The 22,598-nt window shown below is 43.7% G+C and overlaps 3 long non-coding RNA genes across 4 annotated transcripts; 1 reads left to right on the top strand and 2 right to left on the bottom strand.

Moving 5' to 3' along the window:
• Nucleotides 1-158: 158 nt before the first annotated feature.
• On the top strand, nucleotides 159-11,526 carry LOC142497668 (uncharacterized). Its single transcript, XR_012802300.1, has 3 exons — nucleotides 159-190; nucleotides 4,507-4,754; nucleotides 11,007-11,526. It is a non-coding gene; the product is annotated as an uncharacterized LOC142497668 (long non-coding RNA).
• LOC142497667 (uncharacterized) lies at nucleotides 4,262-19,638 on the bottom strand. The gene is made up of 3 exons (XR_012802299.1): nucleotides 19,583-19,638; nucleotides 5,719-5,822; nucleotides 4,262-4,592 (listed from the first exon to the last, which is right to left on the bottom strand). It is a non-coding gene; the product is annotated as an uncharacterized LOC142497667 (long non-coding RNA).
• LOC142497669 (uncharacterized) lies at nucleotides 9,876-19,349 on the bottom strand. Of its 2 annotated transcripts, XR_012802302.1 has the most exons (3): nucleotides 19,111-19,349; nucleotides 14,792-14,886; nucleotides 9,876-10,586 (listed from the first exon to the last, which is right to left on the bottom strand). It is a non-coding gene; the product is annotated as an uncharacterized LOC142497669 (long non-coding RNA). The 2 variants fall into 2 exon arrangements; XR_012802301.1 differs by lacking the exon at nucleotides 19,111-19,349 and having other exon boundaries at nucleotides 14,792-15,600.
• Nucleotides 19,639-22,598: the final 2,960 nt, after the last annotated feature.

The raw sequence follows: 22,598 nt of genomic DNA, 5'->3' as shown, positions 1-22,598 counted from the left end.
TTCCTCAAGGAAAATTTAATATAAGTCTCGCACAGGGAAACAAACAATAAGAACAACCCCCCTGCCTAAGAAATGGACGTTACCAAATAACGTCAAAGCAAAGGTTGCGGCTCAAGCCTCGCTGTGACTGGCCAATCACAGTGTCAGAATTAGGGGTGACGTCTTTGACAGGTTACCTGGGGATATTACGGTAATGAACTAGCTGATATACCCGGCGTTGCCCGGGAGTAAATTTTACCGCAAAAGCCCCAGTACTTTCCCATTCATTGTGCCAGTGGGTGGGGATCGTGAGGATTGACGGGTTATGCGTGACCCACAGTAATCACAATATGTGAAAAGAAAGAACTGTAGGCGCTAACTATATTGAGGGAATATTGGATACATTGAACCAACAAAATCAATTGTGCTCATTTCAAAGTCTTATACTGTACAATACGCCGGACTCTCATGTCGGTGCGAACCGGAAGTGCGTGTTGCAACTTCCAGTGCGACCCGACGTCACAGCCTGGCGTGGGACAGTACAGGAGAGAGGCCCAATGCAAGTGTATGTGTGTATTTGGGGAGTAGTGTGTTTGTGTGTATTTGGGGGGGGGGGGGGGGGGGGGGGATAGTGTATGTATGTACACCAACAGACAGATCAACAGGAGACAAAGACATGTTAGGAACAGAAAATGTACTATGGGAGAGGTACAGTATGATGAGATCCAGGATAGAGCTTGGTTATGGATACCAAGAGAGTGTAGAATATGAAGGAAAAGACAGTGATAATTTGTATCAAAGGCAGCAATAAGATCAAGTAGGATAAATAGGCAAAAATTACCTTGGGATTTTGCTTTATGGAGATCATTGGCTATTTTAGTCACAGTCACTCTTAAGTGAGTTATACGAAAGCCAGAATGTAAAGGGTCAAGGAGGGCATGGGAATTAAGAAAGTTGCTCATATGGGTGCACACGAGATGTTCTAGTAGTTTGGTGGCAAAAGTCAGGAGGGATACAGAGCTGTATTTAATAAGGAAGTAGGGTCCAGGGTGTTTTGGGGAATAGGTGTGACCACTACATGCATAAAAGATGAGGGGAAGGTGCCAGAGAATAGGGAGGAGTTGAAGATATGGGTGAGAGTGGGGAGCAAGAACTCTGATTAGGTGTGAGGGAATGGGATGGAAAGCGCATGTGATCGAGAAAATAAACTTAGAAACTCTTAACAGGAGAAAAGAAGTCAAGAGTGGAAGAAAGGGGGGTAGACGCAGAGAGGAGGGATCTCATTGTGGACAGCATCCACATTGCCTTTAGAGTGGTCAGCAAAGGCTTGGGGAGATGTGAAGGAAGGCAAGTGGGAGAAGAAGGACAGAGGAGGGAGTCAAACACAGAGAAAAGACAGCATGGGTTTGATTTGTGAGTGTTGTGTTGTTTGGCCTTAGAGAGCAGAGTTAGAACAGGAGAGATGTATAGTGTAGACCAGCGGTTCCCAAACTTGGGGGCGCGAGACTGAGTGCGGGGGGGGGGAGGGCGGGGTTTACAGAGGCCCCGCGCGCTTCCCGAAGGCACTTAAATTAAGTGCCGGGGGAGCTGCAGGGCCTCCATAAACCTAACTTACCTTGCTCCGGCGGCTTCTCTTGGCAACGCGGCGGAGGTCATGTGATGTCACGTTGTTATGACGCCGGAGCTGAGATGAGGGGACCGCCGGCAGGGGGCGCAGGGGGAAAAGTTTGCGCCCCCTGGTGTAGACAATCAGCATGAATGCAAGATCTCCTCCATAGGCAAAGGGGCGAGTGCATGTGTGACGGAAGCATGTCAGACCCGTTCAACGGTGCCTGGCATAAAGCTAGACCTGTTCTTCTTGAATATGCATTTAGGATGCATTACCACAAGTGTCCAGCAGGCTGGAGACATTAAAAGATTACATCTCCCAGATGTGTTGCAGCCTAGGACTCGGCCACTTCCTGTTCTAAGGCCTATGTAGTCCTTGTGGGTATTGCAACTCTGCTCCCAGCTTTAGTGCACGTCTCTGTTTCCTGCCAAGCTACGTATTCTGTCTGATTACCTTGTGTTTTGACCTCAGACTTCCTCTGGGCTTTGTTTTGTCTAACCCCTCAAGTACCTTTCTCACAGATTGTTATGACATCTGAACTGTACTGGACTTTGCTTGCCTAATCCCCATTCCTCTGATATTTCCTTCCTAAGTTCTGTCATCCTTCCTAGTGTTTTCAGAAAGCGTGTTTGTGAATTTAGCCAAAGTCGTGGCTTAGAGGGACAGGTGTGCCAGAGCTGAGAAGGTGCATATAGATCAGGCCTGCACAACTCGTAAAGCGAGAAGGGCCGAACTGCTCCAAGGAAAAAAAATTTGGGCCGCACGGGTAAAATCATCATTATCATAATCTCTCCTCCAGCACCTCTCATCATCATCATCATCATCATCCTCATATCTCCCCCAGAACCCCTCACTATCAACCTTTGCGATACTGCCCATCTATCTCTCATACCCCCATATCTCCCCCTCACCCACACACATAATACTCCCTCTCCACATCAAACACACAATACCCCCCTGCACACCACACATCCCACCCCCCCTGTACCTCACATCCTTCTCCCCCCGTGCACCTCACATCCTTCTCCCCCCGTGCACCTCACATCCTTCTCCCCCCGTGCACCTCACATCATTCTCCCCCCTGCACCTCACATCACTCTCCCCCCCTGCACCTCACATCACTCTCCCCCCTGCCCCTCACATCATTCTCCCCCCTTGCACCTCCAATCACCCCCCCGCACCTCCAACCACCCTCCCCTGCACCTCCAATGACCCCCTCTGCACTTCCAATCACCCCCCCTGCACCTCCAATCACCCCCCCGCACCTCCAATCACCCCCCCCCCCCGCACCTCCAATCACCCCCCTGCACCTCCAATCACCCCCCCTGCACCTCCAATGACCCCCTGCACCTCCAATCACCCCCCCCTGCACCTCCAATCACCCCCCACCTCCAATCACCCTCCCCTTCACCTCCAATGACCCCCCCTTCACCTCCAATGACCTCCCCTGCACCTCCAATGACCTCCCCTGCACCTCCAATGACCCCCCCTGCACCTCCAATGACCCCCCCTGCACCTCCAATGACCCCCCCTGTACCTCCAATGACCCCCTGCACCTCCAATGACCCCCTGCACCTCCAATGACCCCCTGCACCTCCAATGACCCCCCTTCACCTCCAATTAACCCCCCTCTGCACCTCCAATCACCCCCCTCTGCACCTCCAATCACCCCCCTCTGCACCTCCAATCACCCCCCCTCTGCACCTCCAATCACCCCCCCTCTGCACCTCCAATCACCCCCCTCTGCACCTCCAATCACCCCCCCTCTGCACCTCCAATCACCCCCCCTCTGCACCTCCAATCACCCCCCCTCTGCACCTCCAATCACCCCCCATCTGCACCTCCAATGACCCCCCTGCACCTCCAATGACCCCCCTGCACCTCCAATGACCCCCCTGCACCTCCAATGACCCCCTGCACCTCCAATAACCCCCCTGCACCTCCAATAACCCCCCTGCACATCACCTTCCCTGCACCTCACCCCCCCTGCACCTCACCCCCCTGCACCTCACCTCAATGCACCTCACCTCAATGCACCTCACCTCACCCCCCTGCACCTCACATCACCCCCCTTCACGTATCCACGTTGGGATCAGGGGGGGGGGGGCGGCCGCAGAAGAGCTCAGCTGGCTCGCTGTGACTTCCCCCTCCGTACCACGTTGCGAGCGGGGGGGGGGGGGGAGGTAGCAGGGAGGGGGTAGCGGGCCCTGCGCATGCGCGCCGGGACCGTGGGGAATCGCCGGCAATTTTTTTTTATTTATTTATTAAACTGGCGCCCGGCCGGACTCATCGCGGGCCGCACAGAGAGGGCAGGCGGGCCGTATGTTGTGCAGGCCTGATATAGATCAAGTGAGGAGGACAGGATAGAATTGTAAGAGCAGGTTCAGAGGAAGGAGAGAGAAGAGAGGTCAGCGTTCAGGGTAGGTGCCAAAGCAAAGAGGTCAATGGAGCTAAGGTCTCTAGAGCAGTGAGGAGAACAGGTGGTGGAGGGTGAGAGGAATGAGTGGTGGTTAATGATAGGAGGTGATGGTCAGAGAGCAGAAGGGAACAGAGAGAAAGTGATGAAGAGGGATGAGGAAATGGGAGAAAGAGGGGGATGGGGGATAGAGGGGATGGGGGCGAGAGAGGAGATGGGGGGGAAAGAGAGGGGAATAGAGGAGAGAGAGAAACCAGTGATGTTTACATATTTTTATTATACATACATATGATTCTGGGTATTGACGTGCAAATGATTACCCAAATTGTACCATTGCTAAGCTTCATATGTAATGAATCATTATTCCTGAGTATTTCCTGCAGCCTTTGTTTCCCTGATCTTGTCTACTGCTTGTTTCCTGTCTTGCGGTTCCTTGTATAGTTTACAATTTTCCTTAATACCCATCTTGACCTCCTGGTGTTTGGTTTGCAACTTCTTTCAGCTTCACAAAAAGGTTGGCAAACTCAAGCTGTTGAATCGTGGCTTTTTATAATCTGTTCTTCTTCGATCAAGGTTGTGCTACCAAAACTGAGAAAAACAAGAAGTGAAAGTCTTGAGAAATATCCACATTAAAAATAGGAAGCTAAAAGTGGCACACCCAGAGTGCTCAATGACAGGTCATTACCCAGAATCCTTGTTGCTGACATGACAATGGGGTGAATGAAGCAGGTGTTGGGCCCAATAACAAAGGTGAGCTTGTGGGTGGTTTGTATTTAATGTTTTCTAAATCCAGCAGAGGGGGCACACACACTGCTAACAGGAGAAATTAAAATCTTTCTAGTTACATAATCACATAGTAGATGAGGTTGAAAAAAGACCTTTCGTCCATCAAGTTCAACCTATGCTAAATTTAGACGACAGATACATTATCCTATATTTGGGAGGAGATCCACCTGCTCATTTTTTTTTTTACATAGGAAGCAGGGAGTCTCCAGAGCCGAACCGCCTTAGGCCTCGTCCAGGGTGGTGCTGAGCGGGCTCACGCTGGACTCGTTGCGCCAATGCACGTGGCTTGCGTGAGCGGGCGGGCGCGCCTGCTCGGCGCTCAGCCACTTGCCGAGCAAGTAAAATTGATTTTGCTGCTCGCAAGCGCGTCACGTGAGCGGTTCGCCCAATGAGGTCAAACCAGCTCCGTGACGTTGTGGCCACACCCCCAGACGCGCGCACACCTAGCCGACCAGGAATCGCCCGGCCGAGCAGGCGCAGCGCTGGAGCGCCAGTGCGCCTGTTTACACTCTGGACGAGGCCTAAATTTCAGCTCCGGGGACCGCCCGCTTCCCGAGATACTTACCGTGAAAGGTGCCGTCGGTGGCATCCTCCCAGGGGAAACAAAATAGGTGTTTAAACTTCCCACGTTACGCGGGCCAATAGGAAGCCACATCATCATCCGTTGTGGCTTCTTATTGGTCCACATGACACAGCCATTTAGACAACCAGGTAGTAATCAGCGGCACCTTCCCGTGTAAGTGTCTCAGGATTCAGGGTGTCACAGAGCTGAAATAAATGGGGTTCAGCTCCGGAGACCCGCTGCTTCCCACCTATAAAGAAAATAGGGGGTTTAGGGGAACTGCTCATTTAAAGAGGTGATTTGTGTTATCACATTACGTTGTACGTGACTAAAATGAGTAATATATATATATATATATATACTCACTTTAAATCTGTGGGAGTTAAGGTAGATGCAGGAATAGTGTCGTTAATGGTAGTGTGCAGGAATAGTAGGTATTTTGAAATATATTTTCATCTTCAAGATGTTCTCTGGAAAACAGCACAAATCATCATTATAAAGGAAACAATATATATATATTTTTTAACTCTGCTTTGTAAAGATTTCCATGTGATAATTGACTATGTGACTGTCAGGTGGAACAAGGCTAAATTCAGGACCGGCCCTATTGATGTAACACTGATAAATATCAGAACCATAATCCTATACCAAATGATGTAGCAATACCAGTAAAGACCACAAGATGGCAGTGTGAACTATTGGTGGCTTCAAAGGCTCCAATTCACCTTGTACAGTATTGTATTGTATGTCTTTATTTATATAGCGCCATTAATGTACATAGCGCTTCACAGCAGTATGTGGGTATATACCGGTTACCCAGACTTTACACAATGACAGCACAAGGCAATTCAATTACAAACACTGGGGATAAGAGTGACAGGTAAACGGCAACATAAGGCTAAGGGAGGCCCTGCCCCAAAGAGCTTACAATCTAAGTGGTAAGATTGGGAGTCTTGTAGACACAGTAGCAGAAAAAGTACATTATAAAAAGTGAGCCGGGGAGGTCAAGGGCATCTAGAGGGAGATGTAGAGGCATAAATCATTTTTTGTGTCTGTTTTGCAACAACTCCTTTCTGGAAGAAGGAAACAGCTGTCTGAGAGTGTTCTCTGACTTTGTATTTCCGTAAGCCAAGCTTTGTTGTGCAAACTGCATCATGTGACGTGTGAAAGCGCTATGGAAACATCCATATTTAAAATAGACACATTCCCAGAATCCTTGTCTGCAGGTTAGCCCCCGTGGGACTTCATTAAATTGAGTGGACGTTAATGCACTCTTGCCTGTGTACTACCCAGATTGGTCATCTGCTTATCTGTGAGATGTGGAGGTCCATGGCGGTTGATAACTCAGGTTAACCCACTTCTCACCATGTTGAATAGGGGCCAAAGGATTTAATGCAGTGGCAGGCAACATGATAGATTTAAAGGGCCACAGAGTTCTCCAAAGGGCTACAGCTATATATATATATATATATATATATATATATATATATATATATATATATATATATATTACACACTTACACATAAATACACACACACACACACACATAACTTAAAACGTGATGGTAAACCCTACAGCCTTGAAAATTGCAAAGCCCGCAGTACAACCAACTTCACACTGATGATACCCATTAAGGTTGAAACATGTCTGTGAATGGTTTCTCTGGCTTTGCATCTGATTCCCATGCTGTGCGTTAAAGCTGTGTGAACAGCAAGCATTAGCTAATATGGGCTCCATGTAACAATGGTTTTTCAGGCAAAAGGTGTGCTCATTTGCATGTCATTTCCCAGAATCCCTTGCTGCAGTGGAAACACTGTTAGCTGGGTGATAATGGTGAAAGGTAGGGTTGCAGACCTGCCTAAGATATGTGAATGTGCTCACAAGTGATCTTTTTATTTGCTATTTTATATATATATATATTTATTATACATATATACACACACATACAGAAGGGACATTACAGTCGTGGGTAGGAGCTTTTTCCCACCCCCTCCAATCGGCTGCATGATATCGGCGCGCTGGTGAATCCTGTTCTGCTCCTTATCTTACACTGGGAACTAGTGATTAGCACAGGAGAGGAGCGGGGCAGTACCATATTTATCAGGGCGCTGTCATTAAGTGGCTGAGGGAGCCGGAACAAGCTATGTTCCACGCCAAGAACATATCCACTCCCTCCACTCCGAGGAGGGGGGCTGCTGGGGTGGCCAGCGGTTGGGGGCCGCAAGTGAAGCCTCCAAGGGCCGCATGCAGCCCCGGGCCGCCTGTTGCCCACCAATGAGTTAATGTATGAAGCTCCTGAAATATGTACTGTGTCCATTTTTTCTTACTCCATATGTTAAACAAGACATGGCACAGAGACGTTAGGCCTCGGATGTAGTGGGCGTGCGACGGAGTGCATGGCGTCACGCGCGCCTGTCAGCCGAGCGATCTGTGGCCTGAGATCAACAGCAACACGGAGGCGTGGCCGTGACGTCACGAGGCTGGTTCAACCTCATTGGCTGAACCGCCCACGTAACCCGGCCGTCGCGCGACAAAAACAACATTCTTTGTCTCATGAAAAATCTGCCGCACCGTCGCGCTCCCTCGGGCGCACTATGGCTGGCCTCATTGAGGTACAGGCTTTTATTTGCGACGCGCGCACAGTCATTCTGTGTATGGACGCAGCCTTAGGCTGAGCTTAAACAGCCTGTGACGGTGACACAACCGATGACGTCACCCGTTGCCATTGCGAAAGTTGTATTTCAGATTCTGGAGACGTCGCCGGCTGCAAGGCCGTGACGTCAGCAAAGGGGGAAGGCAGACGGGCGGAGGAGCTCCCTAATTGGCTTAAATCAAATTCCACTGACTACCAGAATTTTGGTAGTGCTGTCGCTCCGTCGCGTCCACTATAAGCACCGGCGACAATGCATTTGTTTTGACGCGATGTTGCCGTCGCCGGCACTATATGCGCAGGGGGGGTCATTTACAAGTCACAAAGGGGGTAATTTACTACAGTTTACCATCTGCAAAACTGAGGGGGGGCGGGGGGAGGAGCAGCGCAATAGAATGATACCAGATTTAACAAAGGAAAAAACCCAATTACTTTTAATAGATTCCCCTTTCTTTAAAAAAAAAAAAACACTTTTCTGCTGATAACAGTATGTAGGTGTTTAGCAGATGCGGGCTTAGATTTCCTTTTAGAAACAACATTGTTAGTTAGACAGAAAGTGGAAAACAGTGGTGGCTTCTCATGCAATAATAGCCGGTGACCTTGCGTGAAACAGATTTTGCATCAGCTGAATATGAAAGAGCAACAAAAGGAAGTTCCTTTGTACCATCGCTTTCTATTTATAATGACACAGGGCTAACAGTACGTAAGGTTTTGTTTTCAGAAAGGATTACAGTTGAATGACATTATTGGAAGAATGAGAAGGAGTGGGAGTAAGGGAGGGCACGGCGGAGGCAGGAGCGCAAGGTTTGCTAGTGCAAACTGAAGGCAGAAAGTAGGCAGCCGTATCCTTCTGCAAGTTTGTCACTCGGAAAACAAACATGCAGAATACAGCAGCCCTGAGTGTGACTGCAAACCTTGAGTTTATTCTAATTACAGGCATACCCCGCATTAACGTAAGCAATGGGACAGGAGCATGTATGTAAAGCGAAAATGTACTTAAAGTGAAGCACTACCTTTTTCCCACTTATCGATGCATGTTCTGTACTGCAATAGTCATATACGTGCGTAACTGATGTAAATAATGCATTAGTAACAGGCTCTATAGGCTCCCCGCTTGCGCACAGATTCGGTACAGGTAGGGAGCCAATATTGCTGTACTGGACGTGCTGACAGGCGAATGAGTGAGCTGCTGTTTGCCTATTGGGCAATATGTCCTTACTTGCGAGTGTACTTAAAGTGAGTGTCCTTAAACCGGGGTATGCCTGTTCAGAACATGATAATAAACACTGAGGCTGGTGCCCAGGGATTCCACTTTGTATTGAAGGCTAACCCGGAGATAAATATACAAAATGTTATTTCTCTTATATTCGGCGGCGTCTCCCGGCATCATCCCCTGCAAACATAGCTGCGCGACGTCAAATGGCGCCGCATTGCCACCACAACGGGACGCTACGTCAAGTTGCAATGACAACGGGGCGCCTTATGGTGGCAACATGATGTTGTGGAGCGTCTCATGGCAATAGACGTGACGCCACGTAGCGTCCCGTCATGCCAACGTGACGCCTTCAACGTCATGCAGCCATGTTGACGGGACTTGCAGGGGGGAGATGCCGGAGGATGCCGCCGCCGCCACCCGGAGATTTACCAGGTAAGTGACCGAAACCCGTAGTCTCCAGGGTAAAACCCAGAGTGGTGGCAACCCTGCTAGCACCTAATGCTTTACTAATCTAGGTGACACACTGCGAGTGCTCCTTTGCATGTCATTACCCAGAATCCCTGGCTGCAGTGGAAACGTATGCCAAGAGATGAGTTAAGTAGAAATAGCCATGTTTGTCCAGTTGCGAAAGTGCAGAGTAAATGAGTACTTCAGTATTCGGTGATACCTTTATTTGGACGAACAATAGATATTTATAAGACAAGCTTTCCAGAGTTCTCTCTCTTCCTCAGGTCGGCGATACTGATTTACAAAACATTCCATGAGTTTAACACAGATGTAAAAAGCAAGATAACAATCTGAGGCAGGAGATGTGGATAATTCATTGCAAAGGGGGAGGGGGGGTGATAAATAAACAGACAGGGCAATACATGGCTGAAAGTGTTACTGACAAATGTGACGAGCATGTAGGACCATATATCCATCAGCAGTGTGAAGGGTGTGCAGCAGGGGAGAAGGGTTTGAAATGAAAATGAATGGGAATAACAGGGAAAGGCAGGGTTGCAGACCTGTCAATGTGCTCACAAGTGGTATTTTGATTTGCTAATCTAGGTATAAAGACTAACATGCAAACACATGTTGGCTATCATTATTATTACGTGTTGGATACAAAGGCTGCCCATGCACTGTGAGTTGTAGCTTCACACAGGTCAACTTTAACACATGACTATTTTTTTCCTCCTGAATTGAGCTTCTGTACGGCTGGGACATGGGGCAGGTTCCAGTGTCACAGTGCTGGTTTCTCCACTGCTTCCTTTCAGCCATCCTCTGTACCAGGGGCTCCCATTATCACTCTGGTACAAGGGTTGGGAGAGAGAAAGAGTGGACATGTGGGATTTGCCATGTGGAAGCCGCTGTGTGTCACAGATCTGTCAGAAAAGAAGAACGAAAAGATACATTTAATAGCCAGAGACTGCTAATGCTTTACATAAATATGAATATGCAGTGAGTGCTGATAAATAATTTCAGAATAAAATGTTCATCAGACCGACATTACTTATATATGCAGCATGTCATCACCCCTCCCGTCTTAAACTAAGAGGCCCTAAATAACAGAGACAAGCTGCATTGTGCTAAATGTACCATTGATAACATAAACGATTTAATCTCCAGTAGTGTTGGCCAATACCAAAAACTCTAACATAGAAATGATCATTATAATGGTATTTATTGTAATACATTTCTGTTCAATATGAAAAAAGACAACTGTTTAAATGAATGTTAAAAAAAATTATTTGGAAGGTATTGAGTTTTAACATTTAATACAAGCTCAATGTATTTTCACTTAGATGATATTTTAAGATATGCAATGTCTACTGCCTTCCGCCTGTCACTGGTAAGCCGAGATGGGGAATTAAGAGGAAGGGGCAAACCGAACCTCCGGGGAAAGAAGGAACTGCTATCCCCGGGGGGTGGAGAATAAAGGATGGCTGCCGGGATCCCTTTACATGGGCAGATCTGCCTTCCATGAGGCTGCCCCGTCAAACTGCATGTCACTAACTGTCCTTAAAATGTCAATGACTTCTGTGTGACAGACAAAAGTATCGCAATAATAAAATAATTGTAATATATCAACTTACCGACAGTTATTATCCCGATATTACTTATTTACAATTACTTTGTATTGCCAAACTCTAATCTCCACATATCCCTTCTGACAGTGACTCTGTAGGAACATTTAGAGATAAATGGCTTATGTGTTGGCCCCAGTGATATATGCTGTGGTTATGAGCCAGAGGTGAGATTACATTCTAGCTGACAACAAACCACCACCACCACCACAGAGACTTTTGTCAGGATACAGGAACACAAGTGCATAGCAATATATGGGGTATAGTTGTGCACTTGTGTTTCCTGTATCTTGACAAATGCTCTGCGGGGTGGAACATTGATTGTTGATTGGAATATAATACATTTTCTACAGATTGGCGAGTGCCTGTCCTTTATTTGGTGTGTGTGTGTGTGTGTATATATATATATATATAATAAAAATAATATAGAACTGTAATGCCAAATGCTGCACAAGTCTGTTAATACAGCTCAACCCTGTTATTGCGCGATCCGCTACAACGTGGATCGCTTATAACGCGGTCTGAGCGTGGCTCCCGTTTAAAAATAATAATTCTTTTTTTTTTGGCAAACTTTAATAACACATTATGGGTACCTTCTGTAAGATGGTTAGTAGAGAGTTCACCAATAGCTAACACTACATACATATATATATAATTCACCATTTCAAAATCCATCTTCCCAGTCGTTGAGGTGGTGCAGAAAAAAATCCAATACACTATAAAAAATACTTACATTTTATTCACTGAGCACCAAACCTCTACATTCCTCAGACAGTTAAAAACAATTAAAGTAATGGCTAACATGTGAACCAAAATATATGCATACGGCTAATCACATATATTTAATCTGAGCACAGGGTACAGTGTTCCCAGTATGTTCTGTTTGACCCAGGTCAAGTGCCTTCTATTACAAGCTTCACAGTATTTAAAGATCCCAACTGATGTCCCAGACCATCACTTAACATGAGACAACTGAATCCCAGATGGTATCTATGATCAAATACCCGATTTATAGATCGTTGCATGTATCTCTGCTTTCATGAGATCATTGACTCTTAATCGCTCACAGTGTATAGTGCTCCTGTGACAGTCAGCATCCTCCACCATCTTGCATCAGATGTTCCTCTCCTCTGACGTCACAGCTACGACATACACGCACACGCACACACAAACCCTCCCCTATAGATTATATGCCCTGGAGTAATTCAACCTGGTATCTTGATTAAAGTAAGGAAAGGTTTAATAGCCCCAGCCACATTCTGTGAAATATCAGTGTGGACCTTAATAGACTATTGTTCCTTGCTGTTTTATAGCTGAGGATATGGAGGTGACCTCTTCCATCAGCATGGTTTTCAGGGTATTTATGATCAAAGGTTTGTGAGAGCCACAACCGATTTGATAGCAAAACTTTATTCATTGTGTCATTGTAATTCAATAGCATTTCTATAACACACACCCTCCCTGTACCTCTGTTGGGGGGGAGGAGAGAGGGGCGGACTCAGACAGAGACAGCTGACATCCTTGGTAAATGCAGCGTGGGGGTGCCTCTGCGACGCCGGCTTCAGGGACAGCAGGTAGAGTTGTCCCAGCTCCCCCTGCCGACGGACGAGGAACCCCTGATCGCAGCGGCCATTTGTTTTTATCACGATCTCTGTTAAACGCGGTCTCATTTTGTGTACCCCGAGCACCGCGTTATAACGGGGTTCAGCTGTATATGTATAATATATATATATATACATACATATTATACATATATTAACAGACTCGTGCAGCATTTGGCATTACAGTTTTATATTATTTTTATTGGATATAAGTCCACATGTCCTCCTGGTAACATTTTCTATAGCTCCCTGCCTGGGGAGGGTTATTAGAGTGGGCCCTGGGCTGTGCTTCTGCTCAGTTACCTACATAACTTAGTGACATTTTTGACACTGAAACGCACTTGCTAGTTAAGTAATGTAGATCTATATAGTACAGATGCTATAAACACTTGTAAAATGTTAGATGTATAATAATTTTTAAGACTTTAAATGTACCCACAATGCCATTGCAATACTCTTGTGGCCCTTTGACTGAGATTTTTTTCTGATCCGGTTCCTTTAGAAAACTGGTTGAAGAGCTGGAATGGCTCACAGGAGTATTAACATAACATTTACCCTGCAGTTTATTGTGAATAAAATGGCATGCACATGTATATGAGACCGATCTGGGAGTTACTAACGTTGTGCCTCTGTCAGAGGCTTATGCACCCTGCGCTACTCAGCACCTTATTGCACATAGGAATGGGTATTTACAATATAAAGCACTGATCACATCATACATAATTACATATTGTACTAGAACAACAGAGTCATTAAGAATCAAGTACGGATAGAGAAGCCGAAAGCCTTCCTATGGCATAGTTACAGCTTTTCATAAGATTTGGGATCCCTGGATAAATGCCCACGGTTCTGGTTCTGGAATAAAGAGCATCCCGGAGAATCGCGTTCATGAAAAACCAAACTTTTATTACTATATATTAGTCTTTATATGAAAGAATGAAGGTTTTACCAATGGTGTTAAACGATAGGCCTATGTCATATTTATGTTCATTTAAGGTTTGTGACTTAATGGCTTCCCTTCGCCCCCCCCCCCTTTCTCCTTTCTTGACGCAACTACTAAACAATAACAATATTTGTACCAACAAAAAAAAAAACGAATCACTTATGTTATTTTGGCATCCCGTTGTAAAAATTTAAATGCCTAGCCAAATAATTTTTCAGAAAGAGGAAAGCAAAGTACTTCTTGGTTATTTATTTTATTCCTAGAAAACATTTCACATTGACTTGTTAGTAAGAAAAACATGGATTGTAAGCTCATCTGAAGTCCTAGCACCAGGACGAAACGCGTAGGGTGGAGGCTTAAGAATATATAGCTCCCTATCCCTAGAATTCAGCATTTTACCTCCAGATACCATAATTTATATTATATATATCCCCGGCGCTCCGGCAAAAATACCAACCGAGTGACGTCACGATCGTTGTCTCGCGAGACCAGAGGAGCAAAGTAGGAGACCTGGAAGGTAGCTGCGGGCGGATCGATCACAGCACGGAGAATCTCGGCGTTCCACGTGGAGAGGAGGCAGACCGCCACATTAAGTAGCAGGACGGAGAGGATTGTATATCCTATATGCCCTAAACATCTGCTACTTTATAAGTAGTCTTCTACTTTTGCGCAGTAACGAATACAAAACGTACTTCACCATATTTTGTCTCTTTCCATTTTTATTTCAGAGATCTCAACCAAGATATCTATCATTGTTCCCAGTCTAAGATATGCTCAAATTTTAATTGTTTATCTACATTTGCGCCAGTGTTTTCCCTTTTTTTTCTTCATATATATATATATATATATATATATATATATACACACACACATACAGTATATAATGAAAATGCCAGTCATTTTCTTTGATAACGTGTGTTTTTGCAGAGTACTGTACCAGTTGTAAATGCGATATTTACCTTTCTCACTGACCGTCTGTTTCCGATTTCATGTTCCTTATACTGAAGCTGCTTCTTCCTGTATCACACATATCAAAGTACTTTGTTACGCTTCCCTGTGTAAAAACCCAAATTATTGCAATTAAATAGGAAAAGATTTGGATAAATCAGTAACATGTTTAGATGTTGTACACTTGCTAGAGAACAAAGGGAAGAACCGTGGAATACACTGCATGTCTACCAGGAAATAAAGGAGCTCGTGTTACTTGTTATACACCCTTGTACATTCATTGGTTCACCTGGTGTCACATTCAGTCTCTGCATTATATCCAGTCTATAAAAACGTGACATCTGATTATATCTCTTCATGTAGCATATCTGTCATCTGCATGCGGTTTGTCTTGTCATGATCAAATTATCATTTCATCTCAGAATACAAATGATGACTAGGATGTATGTATGTATATGTGTGTATATATCTCTATCGCTCTATATCTCTATATATTTCGCTATATCTCTATATCTCCTCTATATCTCTCTATCTCCTCTATCTCTATCTCCTCTAGATCTCCTTTATATCTCTAAATATATGTTCTCACTTCCTTATCTCAGTTCTAACACCCTTCCAGTGCCTGCAATTCTTTATTCTTCCTTTTTTTTCCCAATCCCTGTCTAAGTCATATATACCTTTGTATATCAGTGTTGCTGACCTGACGAAGAGAGGTAAACTCTCGAAAGCTTGTCCTATGACATAAATTGTTAGTCCAAATAAAAAAGGTATCACCTAATACTGAAGAACTCATTTATGCTGCACTATCGCAACTGGACTAACACGGCTATTTCTGTTATATATATATATATATATACAGTGTTCCACAAACCTATACATTTGAACGCCCCGGGCGAGTGGATTTCACATCGTGGCGAGCTCCTATTGGCCCAAGCAGCACACGTTTGGTACAAGGTGGCGAGTAGATTTTTTGGTGATTTGTCGACAACTGTATATATATATATATATACATATATATATATATATATAAATATATATATACGTGTATACATATATATATAAATATATATGTGTATATATATATATATATAATCAAGCACAGTGTACTCAAGGCTCTACAAAACAGACAAAAAACATTACGGAATTATAATACAATCAGCGCAGCAAAGTCAAACAATAGGAAAGGAAATCCCTGCCCCGGAGATCTTACAATACAAAGTGGTATGTTGCGAAATTTACTGAGACAGCAGGTGAGGAAATAAGTGCAGTAGATGGCAGCTTGGCCACAATGGTTAGTAGAAGATACTGTGGGTGTGGGACAGTAGCAATGAGTGCAGGCTATTGAAATGCTTAATTGAAGAGGTGAGTTTTAAGGTTTGTCTTAAAGGAGGAGAGAGAAGGTGCTCTGTGTATACATAGTGTGAGGGCGTTCCACAGGTACGGGGCAGTGAGGGTATGTGCATCCAGATACATTATCTCACGCCTTGCAGATCATGACCCCAAATAGTAACGCATACAATTTGGACATTTCAAAGTAAGGCACAAAAATAAGGGGGAGAAAAAACTGTTTACCAAATGAACAACGTTACTAAAAATAGAAAGAAGCTACATAACCTGCCTAGGAGAGCTACTCCTGTTACCCAAATCATTCCACAAATGTGGAAAACATCAACTCTCCTATAAAGCAAATGAGAATAAACCACTTGTGTTTCTTTGTATTTCTGTAATACTTGTTGATTTTCTTTATAGGAACATGGCTGCCGATTACACTTTAAAGAGCTTGGCCTGAAGTGACCCAACCCACTGGGACAGACTACTTACAGGAGAAACATTAACCCAGGAGTGGCCAGCTCCAGTCCTCAAGGGCCACCAGGTCAGCTTTTAAGGATATCCCTGCTTCAGCACAGGTGGCTCAGACTGAGCCACCTGTGCTGAAGCAGGGATATGCTTAAAACCTGACCTGTTGGTGGCCCTTGAGGACTGGAGTTGCCCAGCCCCTGCATTAACCCCTCCACGCTAGGGGAGCCTTCCTTACAGTATTGCAAGCGGCTACAGCTAAGCAACTATTCAATCATATGGAGAAGAGCTCTTTTCCAGGCTTAGCGTCAATGTTATCATAATTATTGACATGAGCTGATTATATGTTTGTTACTAATTACTCGTTGCAAAGTTTGGTGCATACAACGATGGACTTTTTAAAAACATTGAGAATGAAACCAAATGTATTGTGACAGATTGTTACCGAGGGTACAGTACAGTACAGAGACAAGATGGGAGAGGCAAAGTGATAGCACAGGGGGTTATTTCCCAGCTAAAAGCTAGTGCAAAAGAATCGCACCAGATATATCAAAGGTAAAACTCTTAACGCAGTGGTGTTCAACCTCTTTTTGGTTAAGGAACCCTATGATTATATTGTGAAATTCTGTGATAGCCCAACCCTCTCTAATAGTGCGCCTGAAATCAGATGTATTGCTAGGAACCCCAACCCTCTCTAGTAGCGCGTCAGAGATCCGATGCATTGTAAGGAACCCCAACCCTCTCTAATAGCGCGTCTGAGATCAGATGCATTGTAAGGAACCCCAACCCTCTCTAATAGCGCGTCTGAGATCAGATGTATTGTAAGGAACCCCAACCCTCTCTAATAGCGTGTCTGAGATCAGATGCATTGTAAGGAACCCCAAGCCTCTCTAATAGGAAATTCCTTTCCTATTGTCTGATTTTGCTGCGCTTAATGTATTATTATAATTCCCTGTACTGTATTCTTTGTGAAGTGCTGAGTACACTTTTGGCGCTATATAAATAAAGACATACAATACAATAGCGCGTCTGAGATCAAATGCATTGTAAGGAACCCCAACCCTTTCTAATAGCGCATATGAGATCAGATGCAATGTAAGGAACCCCAACCATTTCTAATAGCGCGTCTGAGATCCGATGTATTGTAAGGAACCCCAACTTTCTCTAATAGTGCGTCTGAGATCCGATGTATTGTAAGGAACCCCAACCCTTTCTAATAGCGCATCTGAGATCAGATGCATTGTAAGGAACCCCAACCTCTAATAGTGGGTCTGAGATCAGGTACATTGTAAATTCTTCTGTATTTGGTACAATTTTCAAATGACCTGAAATTTGCAGGGAACCCACGGTAGTTAAAAAAAACACTGCTATAAGGGGGTTATGTATTAAAGCTGCACAACTGGGGCAGAAAAAGCCCCAAAATGATCAAGAAAACCACGAATGAGATTTTGAATAAATCAGGTGCAGTACTTTTGCTCTAAATTTGCAGACTTTGATTAATAACCCCCTGCCCCTAAGGGGCATATGTGTCAAGGCAAAGGTGGGGCAATTCTAGGGCTAGATACAGAAGTATTGAAGATAAAATCCTATTGATGTCAACTGGATTTTTTTAATTCTTTGCAGCTGGGAGACTTTGATACATTGTTGCAATTGATTTGCTAAATATGATGGGAACTGATTTTGTGCTAGTCTTGCCCGTGGTGCAGTATTGTAACCCAGAATGTGACTACTTTTGCCCTGATCCACAGGGATCGTAGCTTGACACAGAAGTATCCAGTAACTTTTCTTTGCTAAATATGGTGCCTTTTTTGCATTTTTCAGCCGAGGACTTTAGTACAATAAACCCCAAAGAAGATGTCTTTGTAGTAATCATCTCAGCAGTTTCCAGGTTAGCATCGGCAATGAGTAACATGTGGGATCACATACAGTAGGAGCTTATTTACCAAACTCTCCCTGCTCCAAAACCAGTGCAAACGAGATGCACCAGATTCAGCAAATGAACCATTCTTTCTGCATTCAATGGGATGTCATTTTCTTTAATAGGATGGTGCAGTCTTTAGATTTGTCCCATTTTTGGTGGCAGGTGACCCTAGTAAATAACCCCCAGTATTTTGTAATGTTGTTTTTCAGAGGCTCCACCAAACGTAAGTGTATGATCTGCTCATATGATCGTTTTTCTCTGCCCCCAAAGCAGACACATCAATCCCTACAAAACACTGCAGAAATTGCAATAGCTATAACATGTCCAATACAATGACACATTGATCACCAATACACACCTCTTACAGCCATGCTAGATATTTAGCACAGTGCAGCTAATGACTAGTGTTGGGCCTGCAGTGCGGATCACATCCAAAGGAATTAAAGCAGCACATGTGAAATCTTATGGGTTTTTTTCTTTTTAATTAAATCAGTTCTATAATATTAGATAAGTGTTATTATTATTATTATTTTTGTTATTATTATTATTATTATTCAACTCTTAAGGCCATTTTGAAGCATCCTTTGATTTCTATAGCAGGTTTTAACCCACCTCCCAAGCAGTGCAAGATCTGTGTAACACTTTCCTGTTTGGGATAATTTGTTGCAAATGTTCCCAGCAGTTTGAGCTGCAAACTGTAACAATAGATAATGTTACCTTAGTAATACTGTATAAGGGTGCATTGTAGTTACACTGAACGAAGCAGCCACTATGTTAGGCACACAATCAGGATTTTGACAGATTTATAACAGGAGCACCACATAATTGCAAGTTTAGGTAAGAATGTAGAATTATATACATTGTCACGTGCTTTACATATAAAAATAATAATAATAAAAAAAGAAAAATAGAAAGTATTGCTGCTTTAATGGTCATTGTGCCTGCAAAAATTCTGTATACAGCATGTCACACCCTACAGCACTAATAATAATAATGTTTTAATAGAAAATATAACATATATACATATACACACACTATATAGATGAAGTCAAAGGGTTTAACAAATACAGTAATTATTTCTTACCTTGGTTACTTACTTTGTGCCAATATTTAGGACCTGCCTCAGAAGTCTGGTATCTGACACTTTTTATAATCACCCCCCTACTTACCTCCAAATAAAAACACAACTGATCCCTCCCTCAGCTATCGGAGGGAACCAAGTGGCCAATCAGGAAACAGAGAAGCAGAGATGGCAGGAAGCGATAGGACAAGGGCTTCCTGCCATAGAGGAAGCTTGTACAGAAGGAAGTGAGATCATAGGTGGCAAAAAAAAAGCCAGATGTTTACTTGAACAATCAAATATTTCTGTGCGTAAACAGGAAGAGGGGTGTGTGGAGGAGAGGGGGAGAGTCTGAATAAGGGTGTGTGAAAAGTACCAGGCAGAAATAAACATGTGTGCCAGTTTAGGCATCAATTCCCCATCCACATTTGACACAAAAATGTGGCAATTTTTTCTACGTTGGTGGTCATCGTTCAGGTCGTAGAGAAGTTAACGTGGGTTTGATAGCCATGCATTGCTAACATGTCACACACTTTGTGAAGCGCCATTGCTCGTAATGGATGCGCTACACCAGGCGTGGTCAACTGCAGTTCTCAAGGGCACCAACAGGTCAGGATGTCACTGCTTCAGCACAGGTGGCTCAGTCAGCGGGCTCAGTCATTTTGATTGAGTCACCTGTACTGAAGCAGGATTACCCTGAAAACCTGACCTGTTGGTGGCCCTTCAGGACCGGAGTTAGCCACTCCTGAGTAGAAATGGGGCAAAACTGTCAAAATCTGGTTCCCGGAATTTCCCGAGCTTTCCATTCAAAATCCGCCGCGTGGTGTAAAATCCGTTGATGGATTGTTCCAGTTTTAATGTATGTGGATTAATTTAAAAACCGCCATTGGACACAATCCACACGTTTTTTTAAGAAACCAACCCGTGGATTCCGCCACCCGTGGGCGGATTATTTTTTTTTAAATCCGCCCTCGGATTGGATTGTCAACAATAGAAAAACAAAATATCCGGAAATACGAATCACCCTTTTTGAGACTGATTCCCAGAAATCAGCGGACCAAAGGCAGCGTCCGATGCGGGACCCATCTCTACTCGAGCTACAGTATGGCTAGCACAATGCATGATTCCTAGCTTTTATAATGTAGCATATACAGATTTCCCATCATGATGCCCATCCGTTTCTTGCTCCCGCATTTGATATCGTCTCCTCCGTTGCATCTGCCTCCTTGTGTAGTACACAGCATGACTTCATGGCTCACACACTGAATATACCTAAAAGGCTCAGGATGGGAGGATACATTAAGTTTGTGTCCTTGCTTCCTTCTCTATGTGCCAGCATAATACATAATGGGAGGTGCACTCGCAAAATCAGGGATCATTTCCACTGGTGCTTCATAGATCCAGTGATCACAAAACACATACATCTAAATCAGCAGGCACTTCAGTGTTGCTAATAATTTCTTGTGTAGTTTATCAATGTTTCGGACCGTTTCAAAGAATACCCTTTTATTGTCCACACGAAAGAGCCTAGTGCGTCATATGTTGTGCGATAAGCCAGCCAGCAATCCAAAATATTCCCTATTGGTACTTACAGTACTGTATAGCTTAGTCCTCAAATAGTCTTTACCACACAATACCACACAATGCCAAACATCACTTCAGTGATATCATGCTACATTACATGGTCTAAATTTAGCATAGGTTGAACTTGATGGATGGATGTCTTTTTTCAACCTCATCTACTATGTAACTATGTAATCAAATACATTTTCTAGGACTTTAGAGTGCAGGGATTAATGTAAGGTATTCCTGGAGCATAGAAGAGATGGCGTTTCCCATCCTTAGAAACACACGAGTTACCTTTTTTAAGATAACCATCCTAGAAAGTGTGTGATAGTCTTTGTTTTCAATGCTGCAAATGATTCAATAAATCTGAATTGATCCACAACTACATATCTGGAATCAGCCAAACAAATGTTGTTCTGCATCCATACTCATCCGAGCCAAGTTCTTATTTCTACATATCCACGTGGAATATTTTGTGTTTCTTAAACGTGAATATGTCACCATCTCGCTCCTTAAACACCACTGAGATATAACCAGCATATGTATATGACATTGCACGTTAGATTAGGACAAGGTGGTATAAAAGTGAATAAAACCTGTGTACAAGGAAATACCCACATATTCTAGGACTACAGATGCTGTACTTTGTAACAATATTCTGCTGGAGAAAAATATCCTTCTTGCCACGAAGATGAGAAATATGATACAGAAATGATAGACCTCTAATGAAATGGCACTGAAGGGATTTGGGTTACCTCCCAGCTGCTGTGGTACTAAAGGACATGTTCCCTTGCAATGTTTAAGGGTTAAACTAATGAGTTCCACCCAAGACTTGAGCCTCGAACCTCTTGAGGCAACATCCCTTTTTAGCTCTATGAGGCCTCTCTGCATGCATAAAGAAAGGAGTCCTACAAGATGCAGTGTTATTCAGTGGAGGATATCCCTCTCCACCCTGCAACGTTCCTATCACTATTAAACAAACAAACAGTTTCCTGAACATTTCCGCTGTTCTCTTTATTTTAGGCTTTTTGATGTGAAGTGTTTGAAGTTGTCCCTTTCAAGACTGGGCAGTTCACTATATATATATATATATATATATATATATATATATATATATATATATATATATATATATATGTATGTATATATATATATATATATATATATATATATATATATATATATATATATTCCCTATACATGTTATAAATTAGTATAAAATGCCCGAAATGCATATAATTACAGAAACAAGTCTAGTAAACAAACAATAAAAGGCAAACAATGCATTGATATGCAGATGTGTGCAATAATATCATATAATATATTCATACATATCACAAATTATTCATAATATTCGAAACTCTAGATGCAGATTACATTAATAATTATGTCTCTACTATTGGTATTAAAACAACGGTCACGCCGTAAACTTCTGTGGCGCCTCACTGATAAAAGTGAATACTTATATGTCATT

Source organism: Ascaphus truei, chromosome 6 (assembly GCF_040206685.1).
Source record: "Ascaphus truei isolate aAscTru1 chromosome 6, aAscTru1.hap1, whole genome shotgun sequence".
NCBI lineage: Eukaryota > Metazoa > Chordata > Amphibia > Anura > Ascaphidae > Ascaphus > Ascaphus truei.
This window is presented reverse-complemented; position numbering and strand designations above follow the sequence as displayed.